This window comes from Lissotriton vulgaris, chromosome 8, assembly GCF_964263255.1.
Source record: "Lissotriton vulgaris chromosome 8, aLisVul1.2, whole genome shotgun sequence".
NCBI classification, from domain to species: domain Eukaryota; kingdom Metazoa; phylum Chordata; class Amphibia; order Caudata; family Salamandridae; genus Lissotriton; species Lissotriton vulgaris.
In genome coordinates, this window is record NC_141696.1 from 1,545,243,405 (window position 1) to 1,545,259,070 (window position 15,666).

The following is a 15,666-nucleotide window of genomic DNA, read 5'->3' on the forward strand; positions in this document are numbered from 1 at the left end:
TATGTAAATTGTCCTAATTTGTCAAGAATTCAATTAAAAAAGGACCGGTGATACAGAGCAATTTAAGGCACCGGCATTAAGGATACTGTCATGCCTACAGGCTCCCATTCCATGTTTTAAAAAAACAAACAAAATAGCAATAAACAATTTTTTTGCGGGTTCTGCAGTGTGGAGGAGGTAAGAAGTAGTGTTTCGATAATTACATTTGGCTGTGCAATGTTTAGTGAGTGTTAGTGGCATTTGCACATTACCACACAATCAGTGAAAATAGGCTAAAGGTGTAGTATCTCTACACCCCCTCCATACCATCATGCACCATTAAAATAATACACCCGGGTGTTTTGTCACTCATAGCCATATCGCCTATCATAGGTGATATCTTATTATCAGTATAATGTCCCATGCATCCTTACCCTTCTGTGGTGGACTTGATGAAGTAAGTGGAGCGTGTGTGTTGGTGAATATGCTCGACATGTTCAGGGGTACTTTAGTACATATCCCTCGGACACTGGTGAAAACATTACTCTCTCCTTTTCTCTCCTGGTCACGCGCTATCAGTGTATGACTATAGGGCTACCCCTCACTCTGCATTTCCTTGAGAAACGATAAGTCCACCAAAGAAGGATACGGACTTATAGTTTCTATCTGTTTTTTTCACAAGTTGAAAGCACAGAGATACAACATATTGTTGTAAATATGTCGCATCCCTTTGCTTCCAAACTAGCGCGGCGCAGCAAAATGACTTGCTGCACTAGTTTATTGTAAATCTGCCCCTAGGAGTTTACAATATAACCTATGGATGGCGCCGGAGAGTGGAACGACCCATCTTTATATGAGTTATGGGGTCTACAATAGTCAAAAAATAGTCAAAATATCATCAATGTATATTATAACAAAGTAATCTAAAAAGTCTTGTAAGACATCATTAATAAAATAATTGAAATGCAGCAGGGATATTGCACAGGTCAAAGGTCATAACACAATTCAAAGAATCCGTACGGTGTCCTTGAGGCTATGTATCACTCACCTCCTCTCTGATGCAGACAAGATGGTAGGTTCCACTTAAATCCAGTTTGGTTCAGGCTTTTGCTTCCCTCGCCTGATGCAGTGATATGGGAATGAGAGGAAAAAAGCACTGATTCATTACAGTTATGTTCTTCAAGGCCTTTATTGCCTGTGAAACAAAAAAGATTGTGTGGCTCATTTTTTTAAATATTTGTCCAATTATTCATGTAATGTGTATTTTCACTTTCCTCAAAAGCACAGTATGTTAGCACCCAGAATTAGGTAATTCTTACAGTCATAGGTTCTATGCGGAGATATTATTGCAAACCTCTCCTCAGTAAACACATCTGAGGAGGACAGGTATATTTCTGGCCCACCACTCTTTTTCGGCCAAAGAATGTGAAATATGCAGGGAGTCCTAACAATCATGGAATATTCCTATACACATGTTTGCCAAAATACTTACTTGAACTACCTAGTCCATGATCACGAGGGTTATGTAATGTTAACTATGTCATCCCTAAAGGTATTTTTTTTTTAAGGTTGTTTATTGAAAGAAAATTTCAGTCATACACAGCCTCATGCCTACAACCCTTGGGCCGGCTGCTTGACATTAGTGAGCACTTTACACAGCTATAAGGCAAACATCCCAGGGGGCCGGCAGCGTTATATATCCGAAATATACAAGAGACTATATGTGAATCATGTCATTGGTGTACTAAAAACAGCTAACATAAAAACCATCATAGTTTACTGCAGTCAGGAGTTTGTTGAACGTATATTAAAACGTAATGTTTTTTGTAGAAGAATGTTACAGTTAATTGCATTACCCCCCACAACGATTGTCTCCAGGCTCATCAGATCTCCCATCAAAACCAACTGTGCATCCTGTAAGTCTAGGTGCCCCACTGGTCTCGCATTGAAGAGAGCACCGCTGTATGCGTACCACTAATTACTAATTAATGGGTTGAGGTACTAATATTATCCTCAGGCTCTGCCGTTGTCTTGTCGTCAGGCTCCACAGCCCTGTTAAGTAGGTATGTTGTGTATAGCCCCCAGAAGTTCTCAGGCCTACTCCGGGGTGGGAGCAGTTCGCTGAAATTTTCCGATTGTGTACAGCAATAAAGCATATCGTGTGACCACTGTGATATAGTAGGGATGGGACCTCTCATCCAAAACATTGCAACCCTGCGCTTCGCCATGAGTAAACCAGGTCTACAAGTCTGCGTATCGCCTTAGGCAGCTTTTTGGAATATCCCAATCCCAGACTGATTTGCATATGGCCATGTCTGAACTGGGGTGGTGTGGAGTGCACAAAAACGATGGATTTGGGCCCAGATCTCTGTACTGGGGTGAATGTATGACATTGTTCTGCATTCTGTCCATCAACTGTGGTTTTTGCATTTGTCACCCGGAGTGGGATGGGTATGCTCAGACGTGAGTCCCATGCTCTCCACACCACTGGAGTCAAGCAAGCCGGGGTGAAGACGGCTGGAATGCCAGAAACCGGTCCTCGGAAGCTTGTTTCCGGTCCAGGGAAGGCATGGCTTGGCAGTTCGGGCTGGACTGTTCCCATGAGGCACAGGGTCAGACTGATTTGCATATGGCCATGTCTGAACTGGGGTGGTGTGGAGTCCAAAAAAATGATGGATTTGGGCCCAGATCTCTGTATTGGGGTGAATGTATGACATTGTTCTGCATTCTGTCCATCAACTGTGGTTTTTGCATTTGTCACCCCGAGTGGGATGGGTATGCTCAGACGTGGGTCCCATGCTCTCCACACCACTGGATTCAAGCAAGCCGGGCTGAAGATGGCTGGAATGCCAGAAACCGGTCCTCGGAAGCTTGTTTCCGGTCCAGGGAAGGCATGGCTTGGCAGTTCAGGCTGGACTGTTCCCATGAGGCACAGGGTCAGACTGATTTGCATATGGCCATGTCTGAACTGGGGTGGTGTGGAGTGCAAAAAAACGATGGATTTGGGCCCAGATCTCTGTACTGGGGTGAATGTATGACATTGTTCTGCATTCTGTCCATCAACTGTGGTTTTTGCATTTGTCACCCCGAGTGGAATGGGTATGCTCAGATGTGAGTCCCATGCTCTCCACACCACTGGATTCAAGGAAGCCGGGCTGAAGACCGCTGGAAGGCCAGAAACCGGTCCTCAGAAGCTTGTTTCCGGTCCAGGGAAGGCATGGCTTGGCAGTTCGGGCTGGACTGTTCCCATGAGGCACAGGGTGAGACTGATTTGCATATGGCCATGTCTGAACTGGGGTGGTGTGGAGTGCAAAAAAACGATGGATTTGGGCCCAGATCTCTGTACTGGGGTGAATGTATGACATTGTTCTGCATTCTGTCCATCAACTGTGGTTTTTGCATCTAATGTAAGTTGTAAATCTCGTTGCCAGGCCAGCCTGGCCTTAGTGTTCGGGTCATCCCCAAGTAAGTCGCGCAGAGCCCTACGCACTCTATGGAACTGAAAACGTTGCAACAAGGTACCAGCTTCAGCAGAGCCCGCAGCTTCTTCCCATGTCTTAACCACTCCGTCCTGAAACAGGTCTCCAGCAGTCGGGATGTTCAATGTGTGCATCGCTCGCGTAACCCCACCGTCCCTACAGGGGGCTAACCAAAGAGTCCATTCAATCGGCATAGCCTGTAAGTACAGCAGCGCTCCCGCCTGCAGTTGCAACAAATTATGCTAGGCGTGGTCGCTGTCGAGGTAATGGAGTCTAGAATCCCCGTTCTCTGATCTGTGTGTTCAAATATATCGTGGCCGGAAAGGTTGAGTGGATCAGCAAATAGCTTTTCTATGCGGAGAAACGGTATGTCAGACGCACCATGAATCCAATAATAAGTTTGAGCACCTTGCGTCGCTCTGTGATATAGATTGAAATCAGGCATGCCCAATCCCCCCTTGTGATAAGGTAATGTGAGTATTTGCCATTGTACGTGTGCTTGTTTACCAGGTCAAGCCAATTTTATCAGTGATTTGTTGAGTCTGTGAAAGAAAGAGCGTGGCAACACTATAGGGATATTCATAAAAAGGAACAGGAATCGAGGCAGTATCACCATCTTCATAATGGAAACCCGGCCAATTAAAGACAACTGCAACCTGATCCAGGTCTCAACGTCATCCTCCAATTTATCAACTGCTGTACCATAGTTTTCTCTGAACACGGTCTCTGAGTCCGTATGCAGTCGAATGCCCAGATACCGAATCGCGTCAGTGGACCATTGTAAAGGGTAATTCATCTCAAAGTGTGCTGTGACAGGGCGGAACGGAAGACAATGGATTTAGGCCAATTAACCCGCAAACCGTATAACGCCCCATAGTGTACCAACTCCCTGAGAACAGAGGAAAGATTGTTTTCTGGGTCGCGGACGTATAATAACGTGTCATCCTCGTATGTAGACACTACAATCTTATAGTTCGGGAAGCTGATACCTTTATGGCCATGATACTCCCTTAGCGCGCACGCCAAAGGCTCGGCAACTAAGGCATATATTATGGGGGACAGTGGACATCCCTGCATAGTTCCTCTAGATATAGCGAAGGAATCCGTAACCAAGCTATCCAGTCTTATGCGCGCCGTGGGTGTATTGTACAATACACCAATCAATTGGATGAAAACTGAGCCCAGTCCCATCCTATTCAATACTTGTTGCATAAAAGACCATTCGACTGAATCAAAGGCCTTCTCCATGTCAAGGAAGACCGCAAGGGCCTTAGTATCTTGTTTAACGTGTTGCATAGTTCTGAACACGGTGCGGAGAGTGTAAGTAAGGTTCCTATCAGGAATGAACCCTGCCTGCTCCGGAGCCACCAATACCGGAGCCAGGGGAGCTAAGCGATTAGCTAATATCTTAGCAAATAACTTGGTGTCGACATTAAGCAGTGAAAGCGGCCGATAAGACCCACACTCCTCTAAAGGTTACCCGGTTTAGGGATGGCGAGTATAACCTCCTCCCTCATAGTCCGTGGCATCGTGCCTGATACACACATATCATCAAATAGCGCTGAAAGATGGGGGAGTAATAATTCAATAAAGGCCTTATAGAAACTGACAGTGAGGCCAACCGCCCCTGGGGCGCTAGTTGTTTTCATTCCCGCCAGAGCCTCTATAATTTCGTCTTTTTCAATGGGGCGCATAAGAAACTCCCTGTGCTCATTGCTGAGGAACGGCAATTTGATAGGCTCTAAATAATCAAGAATTTCTTCATCCGCGCCAGAAGAGCGGGAAGTCTATAATTCCAAATAACATTGTTTGAAAATAATCAAGAATTTCTTCATCCGCGCCAGAAGAGCGGGAAGTCTATAATTCCAAATAACATTGTTTGAACCTATCCGCGATGTCTGCTTCTTCAGTCACCATCTCACCATCCGCTGACTTAAGCTCAGTGATAAGCGTTTTGCTGCGCTTAGCCTTCAAGATCTGCGCTAGTACCGAACCAGGCCTATCCCCTCCCCATAAATACGGGCTGTGGCGTATTTGCCCAAATGTTTAACTTCGCTATCATCCCTAAGGGTATTTGAAACTGTGGTGCATCAATAATGTCAAATTGAATCTGCTCTTGATGATTTCTATGTTCCCTTCCACATTGTTTAGGAACAATCTCACAAGGGGGTACGGCTATGCTGTCAGCCATCATGGCCACTTGATGCGGAGCTGAGGTGAGAGTTCATGTATGTAAATGTATGTGTCTTGTAAAGCGCACTGCTGCCCTGAGGCGTCGTGGCGCTGTAGACCGCTGGGGAACCCGTCCTGGCTTTCCCTGTGAGATTGTCCCTTCTGGGTATCTCCAAGGTGAAGCCAGGCATCCCCGGCGAATGTGGGGGGCCGTTGTAGAGATGAGGCAAGCTAATGCCCAGAGTTGCCGAGTGTGATCCCTGGTTAGATTAGGCACTGAGGTGAGAATTATCGAGCCCGCTGACCCTGGTCCACGACCCTGCTGCGTCAGGAATTGAACCCTGGTCCCGGGCCGTTCTCTGCTTCCGGGTCTGCCGCCTCTAACCAGTGAGCCACACCACACCACACCAGTTCATCCCATTACCCAGGGAGTATCCTGATGGTAGTAGAGATTCAGGCAGATTGAAAAGCCGCACTGACAAGGGCTGGGAAAATCTGAGCGCTTTACATTCAGAATTGGTCAAATTCACCGGCCTTAGGCTGATGCATGGGTTGTAGCCTCAGAGTCCGGCAGCTACAAGCGCCGCTGGTGACCCTGATTAACTTCCATAGAATATGTTCTGTGAAAAGAAAAGAAAAATACTATACATCATGCAATGATTAAAATTGTATGAAGTTACTACTGTATTGCTTGATTGAAAAATTTGAGAAACATTGAAAATTGTTGATAATAACGTTAGTATTAACCCTCAAATGCTGTGCTCATGCGAGCCCAGGTCGCCTGTCGGGGCTTGGCCACTTTCACTGTTTACTTACATGTTAGGCTAACATGATTCACACGACGCACGCACTATTTTTGTAAACAATTGAACATTGAGAACTTACATCAGGTCATAGGTGTGCGCAATCCACATTCACTTTACCATCCCATCCTAGCCCACAACCCTCAATCCACCACATGACCCAATAAATCGGACCCGATCACCTCAGCTGTATCCTAATCATCAGACGCTCCCTCTACAAACACACCCCAGAGATTTGGGATCTGCTCGACTCAGTCTTCCGCAACATCGCTTTTCTCACAGAAACCTGTATGAACTGCACCTCAGACCCAGACATCGCAATCTCCATGCCAGATGGCTACAAAATCATCCAAGAGGACCGTTCCACATGACCAGGAGGAGGCATCACCATAGTACAAAAAAACACCCTCTGCATCACAACCAGCTTGGATGACAACTCAAGCATCATGGAGCACCTCCACTTCCAGATCCAAACCGACCTGAACACCACCCTCCGCTGCACCCTCATCTACAGACCTACCGGACCCCGACCCCCGAATCCGAAGTCGACTTCATCGCACATGACACACTCTTGCCTCCACGGACCACATCTTCCACCTAAACAACTTCAATGACCACAACACATCATCTCTACTGGAGAACCTCACCGCCATCGGACTCCAGCAACTGGTCATCTCTGCAACCCACTCAGCAGTACAGATACTCAACACCATCTTCTCTGCAAGCAGCAACATCTCTGTTAGCCACACCTCCGTAGTACAGTGGACCGACCACCGCTGCGTCCATTTCTCTTTCACCAAACCCACCGTACACCAACACACCCACCGCCACCCATGCAGAAGCTGAACAAGGTCCTTGAAGACCAACTCACCTCCACCCTCACCGCAACCCCACCACCGACATCCATGGATGCCAACGCCTGTGCACGCACCCTCCACGCATGGATCTCCAACTGCACCAACACACTGGACCCCTCAGGAAACTCAGCCAAGCAACCCTCCTGGAAAGCCTGCTGGTTCTCTTGCACCCTCCATGAGTCCAGGCGCACCTGAAGACGGCTTGAATAAAGATGGAGAAGCAGCAAGGCCAATCGGCAGACCACGCAGCCTTCAAAACCTCAGTCACCAAACACCACCATCTCATCAACTAAAAACACAGCCGTACAAGAACGCACCAACGCCAACACACACAACAGCAAACTACTCTTCAGCGTGGTCAAAGAGTTCGTCAAATCAGGCACGGAGATGAGAGACACCCCCCTCCCAAGACATCTGCGACAACCTCGCCACCTTCTTCCTCTGCAAAATCAAGGTGATCTAGGACAGGTTCACTAACCAAAACCCACCAACCTCAAGCGAAACCAAGGGACCCAGACCACAGCAGACACTACTCCAATGGACCTCCCTCACCACCGACGATAGTCTCAAGTTCATGAAGAGAATCCACTCCGGTGCCCCCTCAGATCCCTACCCCCATCACATATTTGCTCCCAAACTCTGCAGCATAATCAACTGCTCCACCGAATCCGCACCTTCCCAAACACTGTAAACAAGCCAAGATCAACCCCCTATTGAAGAAACTATCTGCCAACCAGACAGACCTCAAGAACTACAGACCCATCTCTCTGCTCCCTTTCCCATCCAAAGTAATTGAGAAGGCCATCAGCACCCAACTCTCCAAGTTCATCGAATCTAACAACATCTTAGGCCTCTACCAAACTGGTATCAGAAGTGACCGCTCTCCTTGCTGCCACATATGACATCTGCATCATCCTCGACAGAGGCGAAACCGCGACCCTCATCCTTCTGGACCTCTCGGCCGCTTTTGACACCATCTCCCAAGACACCCTCTGTGCTAGACTTCACAACGCCGACATCCGTGACAAAGCTCTCGACTTGATTTGCTCCTCCCTCACTGGCCGAACGCAGACAGTCAAACTTTCACCTTTTCTCTCAGTGCCCACATAAATAAGCTGTAGAGTGCCACAGGGCTCCTCCCTGAGCCCCACCCTTTTCAACTGGCCCGCTTGCAATCACAGTCAGAAATCACAGACTCAACATTGTCTCCTACACAGAGGACACCCAGCTGATCCTCTCTCCAACAAACACACAGTCACCAAGAACACGTTCACAGTGGAATGAAGGCAGTAGCCACTTGACTTCTCTGGGAAGCCACAGTTAGAGGGTAAATCCTTAGTCATATCTCGAGACGACCCATTAAGTGCAGACAAGAAATAGCCAATCTAGAAATGTGCATCCTGGAGCTAGGAGCAACCTATGCCATATTGAGTCCTCCCGCCATGCTAAGGGACCTATTGCACCAACAGATGATACTCCGTCAACTGCTCATGAATGAGGCATGGTCTGTGTGCCAAAGCTGCATATACTCACGGGGTGACAAGAGTAGCAAAACCCTACACCTTCTCTATACCAACACGACACGACACAACACACACTTATTATATATATAACTGATGGAGAGGTGGGTCAGACGCATGGGCAATGCAGCCATCACCCAAAGATTTGCCACATACTATACAGTGCTATGTGCCTTACCGCTGGAGATGGACTTTAAGGACCTCTGAGAATTTGTGAGGGATTTACCCATATGTCCCCTGATGGATCCAGAGTGAGGCACTCTGGATAAAGGTATCAAGGGTGAGGAACTAGAATAGGCCCTTTCCCAGTTTCAGCCCGGCAAAACTCTTGGCCCCAATGTCTTTTTGGTGGAGTTCTTTAAGCTGTACAGGAGACTATTCATGGTCCCTCGCTGGAATGCATTTATGGGGGTACAGGAGATGGAAACACTCCCCCTTGACTTCCGAATAGCCGATATTGTAGTCGTACAAAAACCCGGTCACCCACCAGACAATTGCTCATCATGTCGTACTATCTCCCTCCTGAATACAGAAGCCAAAATATCGGCAAAGGTCCTGGTCAATAGACTGTGTTCAGTGATAACTACTCTGGTCCATGCTAAGTAATTCAGATTTATGCCTAAGCGGGCCACACGCCATAACAACTGTCACTGGCATTGGCAGACAGACTACCTGGAGCACATGCACTTTTACTAGTTAATTTCCACAAGGCATTCGATTCAGTCTGGTGGGATTATTTGTTTTGCCACTGCCGTCAAATGAATTTATGACATAAGTTCCTTAATTGGACAAGAGTCTTATACACGGAGCTACACGCCAGAGTGCAGGTGGGGGGGCTTAATTGTCCGCTCCTTTCCCACTACACAGGGGGAAGAGGCAGGGATGCCCACTACCACCCTTATTGTTCACACTCACGTTTAACCCCTGGCCGGAAGGCTGAGAATAGATGCCCTGGTCAGGAGCCTAGAATGGGCACCCAGGATTTCAGACAGGATTGCACTATATGTGGACAACTTCCTAATTTTTCTGGATGATTCCCCTGGAATGAGGGCCCGAGTTGTTCAGATACTGGGTATTTTTTAGGCTTTCTCTGGGCTAATGATTAACAAGCCCAAATCCTCAATCTGCCCACTGAGATATCCTCCATCAGCGCTTCACTAGGTGGATGATATCCAAGTCCTCCACCTGGAGTGAGGGACTTAGGGATGACTCTGCCTTTGTCCATTTCTGCAATACCAAAGGGGATGATGGACGGAGCGTTTGAGCAAATCAAACACTCACCCCAGTCAACTGATCTGGGTTTAATCCATCATCATTCTTTAGTTCACTCCACCACCCCAGTTCAGACATGGCCATATGCAAATCAGTCTGACCCTGTGCCTCATGGGAACAGTCCAGCCCGAACTGCCAAGCCATGTCTTCCCTGGACCGGAAACAAGCATCCTGGGACCGGTTTCTGGCTAATCAGCCGTCATCAGCCAGGCTAGCTTGAATCAATGTTTTCCGGCTTCCTCCTTTGAGGGGGTGGCCCGCCTCTCTCCTTACTGGGAGCTCTTCCCATTGGCTCCCCCTCTCCCCGGGCCGTTCCTCGTCCTGTTTAGGAGAGGAGTCCGGGTTAGTTAACCCTTGCAAAACAGAGGGTTTCCTTTCAGTACGCGACCCGCTGCCTGTGATGTCGAGGTTAGGGGTCACAACGGGAGTGAAGGCGGGCTCCTCCTCACATGCCCCATTTGCTATACCAGCTGCAGAACTACCCTTTCCCACTCCCACTCTCTCTTTTCAAGAAGCTGGAGGCCTTGCTGCAAGACTTTGTGTGGCAGCACCGTACTCCATGGGTACAGATCTACATATGATAAAGGTATCACAACCCTCGATATACTTTCGTACTACAGGGCATCTAACGTCACTGTCATAAATGAATAGTGGTTTGACACAAAGGCTGACCCCGCCTTCGCTACAGAAAAATGGGCAATGCGAAAGACTAGCACTGAACCCAGCTGCCACAGATCACGGCTTTGGATGTCTTTAAACCCTGGGATGTAATATCCATCTCTAAGTTGGGGGATGTCCTGTTGGGTCCAACAGTGAAGTTCTTCCAAGGACTGCAGGTGTAATATGATTTAAACCACTCACAATTCATTCGGAATCTACAACAATGTCATGCCCTTATTCCCTACATTAAGGTGCTTACAGACATACTGGACTGCAGCCCACTGGAGGCCAAGATTCTCCTTGGTGAGCTGACCAGCCACAAAATCTCAGCTATATCTATCATTAATGTTGAACACACTGGACTCCTTCAATTGCCTCCAAGAAGTGTGGACTGGTGACCTGGTACAACTTACTGATGATGATTGGAGGGAGGCCTGTGCCTCCCCTGGTGAAGTGGTGATCACCTCACAGTTTTACTTATTACAATGGAAATATTGCCATAGGATGTATTATACGCAGGACCAGTTGTGGGAAATGGGATCTATGACCTCGCCAACCTGTCTGTGTTACACAGTCGAATTGGGCGGCTTTCTCCACACGACTTGGCCATGAGTGAGGCTGACCTCATTCTGGGAGTCGCTGTTGTCGTACTTGGAACTCGTGCTGGGATGGAAGTTACCTCCAGGAACCCCAAATATGTCTTCCTTCATGTTACGGAAAGGATCGATGCTGACAGATACACCGCACAGCTCTGCTGTGGCTTGGGCTGGTGGTGGCTAAGAGGGACATTGGTGTAAAAAGAGACATAGCCCCACAAGTGATTGGGACAGGGTTCAAAGCCTAAACGTGGTTTCCACTATGTCAGGCCAATACAATCACATGCGTGCTCAACAATCAACCATTTAACCGTCTCAAAGACCTACATTCAGAACCACAACACTATAGCAAAAATACAAAAGATTTTAATATCTTTCATCAAAATACATCACAAAATATATACTACCATTTTCTGATCATCATAGTACATATATATTAGGAGTTAAAGTAAGGAAAATAAAAATAAATTGTCACAATAATTTTAAAACCCTCTTGAGTCTTCACAGTACGACACAACACAAATCGATATGACATAAATCAAAAATAACAATAACAAACAACAGTGAAAAAACTAAATGTACACCTCATGTAGACCAAAACACAGAAAGGGGCCAGGTGAGATAGAGACCAGCAGGAGTTACCGCCCCAAATACTTAGATAAACCACAAAGTAAACACCTGGATCTGTTGAAGAGAGAAAAAGAGGGAGCAAGAAGGGTGTACCTAGAGCATGTGGAGTATTCCCTTTTAAGGATGATTTCCCTCACCCACCAGATCACGCATGTGAATGCATTGGTCTGACATAGAGGAAACCAAGGTTAAGACTTTGGCTAAGAGGGACATTGCCAGGGCCTGGAAAGATAATGATCCCTCGTCTTTAGAGAGGAGGAAATACCTGCTGGACCTTTGTCTGAATCTGGGAATCTCCACTTATAAGGTGAGAGGCTGCCCACTCAAACACGAAAAGATATGGGTTGTATAAGGACAATACCACGGCATTGCCCTCCAGAGGGATGAAAATCCATGCCATACTCTAGATGACGAAATTCGGTCTTACACGGCAGGACTTGAACGGGGTGCAGAGGGGAGAGTGAGCAGGCTGTGGTTTACTGTACTAATATCCTGGGGTTAGAAGTTGGGGGAGGTTTGTTGTGGTAGTTGCTCATATTATTCCTGCAATTTTCTGTCCCAGGCTCAGTCGGCCTGGCGAATGCTGGTCCGTTTGGTCATTTGTGCAAATGTCTGGTGTATTGTTATCACCAAAAACCAATAAAATGTTGCCATAAAAAAGAAACTGAATATGAACATGATTTTGCAGAAGAACACAGTATACCTGGCCCAAACTGTCCTGTTTGAGTTCCATGTTAGATTGGATGCAGACGCGTCACAATCTAAACAATATAGACTTCTACAAATTCTTAAAACTTAAAGTACACATAACTGAGAGCTCCTTCTCTGCTGCTGAACCATCACTTCTCCCCTGCTAGGTTGTCTACTTAGAGCAGGCTTGATGGTATCTGGAATATACAAATTCCTCCTACCCAAACCAGGCAATGTGGGAAATGGAACCAAACACAAGTAACATTCCTACTGACTGGGAAACTTTAAACAAAGTCCCTTTCTCAAACAAAGTCTCGCCACTTCTCTCCCAAAGTACATGATTATTAACAGAACATATTGGAACCCCTCTAGACTTTATAACACCGGTCTTATCCAAAGTCCCAAATGCTGGAACTGTGATCGCCATGAAGGCAACCTTTCTCACATGATATTCAATTGTCCCATGATACAAACTTACTGGGACAATATTTTTGACTGTATTAAATGCATTTTCAAAATTGTCCCTAGTAAAGAATGCTTGTACATAATACAAGGTTTCTTTGACCATCAATTAAAAAACTATAATGATCCATATCTACTGGATCTAATGCTGACTCTGGCATGCAAATTTATACTAAACACTTGAAAAACCTTTAGCGATGTATCGTTTCGTATGTGGCAAGAATGGCTCTCCTTCCTAAGAGGAGCTGATTACGTCGCACTATAACTCTCCCCATGCGTTCTCCCTCCAGACCCATATGGGGCTCATTAGATGCCACCTCTTTCGACCTCGATCCCCCTTGAATACAACAATCTAGGATAGAAGCCTATAAGGCTACCCCAACTATATATCGTCTTGTTTCAAATTGTTCCTCCCCACCTTCAGGAGCTTCATGAAGGGTCCAACCCTACTGTATGTTCTACACCATACTCAATCATTCCCCCATACTGACTGCTGACAGTTCTTTCCAACACTGTGCAATGTACCTCAAGATGACTACCCTACTCTTGCCACAAGCATGGCTAGACCACAGTTATATAGTGGGATGTATGTATATGCTGTGTGACCGCCTCAGGATTTCTTAAGGTCTATAAATTAAACCCTGATGACAACCCATCATCAAGCTATGTTGAATCATTTGTATGGAATGAATACTAAGGTTTAGCTACTCCACCTTTTGGCTCAAGTCTACTCATACTTCGGATAGACAATTGAATAATGTTGGAACATAAAGTACCTTTTCGGCAAAACTTCTGAGTAAAACAGTTTTTTCAATAAATGATACTGACCTAACATAGGACAGAAAAGTGAGAATAAGTATAGGCCATATGTTACACAGAAATGCAAATGGGTAAGATAAATAATTAAGCACTAAAATTATGGTACAGTCCAACGACTTAGGCCACAATACGAGACTTAAAATAAGTTTAACATGATGAAACAATCCATGTATTGCTATTTCTTTCACATCTGTGTAATCATCTGTATATACATATCCATTTCATTCTACAACTCAGTCTGATCTTGTTTTACTTAAAAGAAATTTAAGAGTTAGGTTATCACACATTCTTAAATCAATCACCCATGCCACTATGTATGTATCGATAGGCTGTCTCCGTTCTTCCAGCAGCACATGATAGATTTAGAAGCTATCACAAGATGTAGTTTTAAGTCTACAGGATGCAACCTCAAATCAGTATAAATGCCAAGACATTACCACATGAGCTTTAAGAAATCAATTTTGAAAATATTAACCCACTTGGAAATCACATATTTCCAAAAGGATTGTTTCACTTTCCATTGAACCATCATATGCACTTGAGCCTTCTGATGCACTGTATTGCCAGCATAGTGCCAACTCTCTCAACCAAGTTTTCTATAACTCCTCAGGAGTCCAAAGAAGGTGATAACCTAGAAAGAATATAATCTGCACAAACATGGACAATACCTTGTTTCTACAAGTTGAACATGGACTCTCTACTAGCGTTCCTCACTCTTTTTCAAGATCTGTCTACTGGGCAAAATAAGACCAATTTATTTTCAATATTTCATAGCGCCAAGAGACATATGCATTAATCTATAGATTCTTAATGTCACCTGTGTTGTAATAGTCTGGAAAAGATGTGAACAGCAACTGCTACCATCTCGCAAAATTACAATTTAATCAAAGCTCTTTCAAATTTAAACACGGACTCTACGTTCAGCCCAAGTAGCGACGCCTTCCAATTTTAAAATTGTATAAAGATGAACATATGGGAAAAAAGAACTACAATGCAACTGTGAAATAGTCAATGTACCAGGCACTTTTATTAAGTCCCTGCCCAAAAATATTACCATTAACATAAGACAAATTTTGAGGTCTTGAATTTTAACATTCAGTGATGTATAAGAAAAATGATATCAACTTCAGATACCTGTATCATTTGAGGTACTAGACCACTTTGATTCTAAATGTTTTAATTCCGTCACAGACGAATACGAGAATAGGTCAACATGTATTTCACAACTTTACACAGTCAGTGGTCGATAATTCAGGCCCTCAAATAATTTAATTCCAATCTGAAATTTGTCCAAGGATCCAGGAGTTGTTTCCAGTATGTGCTGATCAAGATAAAAGCAGTATTTCTGTTATCTAATTTTTATATTTAGCTGTCTTGGTATAGTACAAGAAGCAAGGTGAGTTATTCTGACCCTGTAAAGGCCATGATAACCATTGGCAAAGTCACTGCATTTCACAATTTGAAAAATCAAGACTGACGATTCTGCAGCAGAGGCCTTCTATTCCCTATTTTCTGTATACAACATAACACCATTTTCTACCCACGAAAGACAAATAGAAACCACCCCCTCAATAAACCAGATGTCCAAAGAGGGAAAAAACCCAAGATCCTGGCCTTAATTTTGGCACTCCTTTCAAAAGAATCAAGCAGCGGTGTTGTGTCCACCATTAAGCCTGATCTAACATCTATTAAGGTTTTCCCAGGAAGCAGTCTGGACAAAATCAATA